A 558-nucleotide genomic window follows, 5' to 3' on the forward strand; every position below is an offset into this window, starting at 1 on the left:
TCATGAAATTATCTGTCATTAGAATAGTTACAGAAATTAGGTATTTCAAGGTGTGACATGGTTATCTCACGTCTCACATCATTTTATAGCTATTGCTGACATCCATATGTGAATCTGGGTCACCGTACCCAATGATCTTTCCACTGGAAATGACCGAAGTGATGACTCTGTCTGCTGTATAGTATTAGCTGAAGATATCTTAATTTTGTGATATACTTGCCTTTGCTGGTGCTATTTTTATATAATGAGGCAACAGCCTTCCAGCATAATAAGAAACAGTTTAATAATAAAACATTGAATTTCTTCATTAAAAAAAAAAAAAGAAGAATATATGAGTGGTTACATAGGTAGAGATGAATGCACATATTAAGTACAGAAACGTATGCAATTATGTATGTGAGCATATATAGGTTTATCTAGGTTGTTGTTGTTAAGTACCGTGGAGTCGGTTCCGACTCACAGTGACCCTGCACAGGGTTTCCGAGGCTGTAAATCTTTACAGGAGCAGAAAGCCTCATCTTTCTCCTGTGGAACAGCTGATAGTTTCGAACTGCCAGC

Source organism: Chrysochloris asiatica, unplaced genomic scaffold (assembly GCF_000296735.1).
Source record: "Chrysochloris asiatica unplaced genomic scaffold, ChrAsi1.0 scaffold00059, whole genome shotgun sequence".
In the NCBI taxonomy this organism is placed as follows: domain Eukaryota; kingdom Metazoa; phylum Chordata; class Mammalia; order Afrosoricida; family Chrysochloridae; genus Chrysochloris; species Chrysochloris asiatica.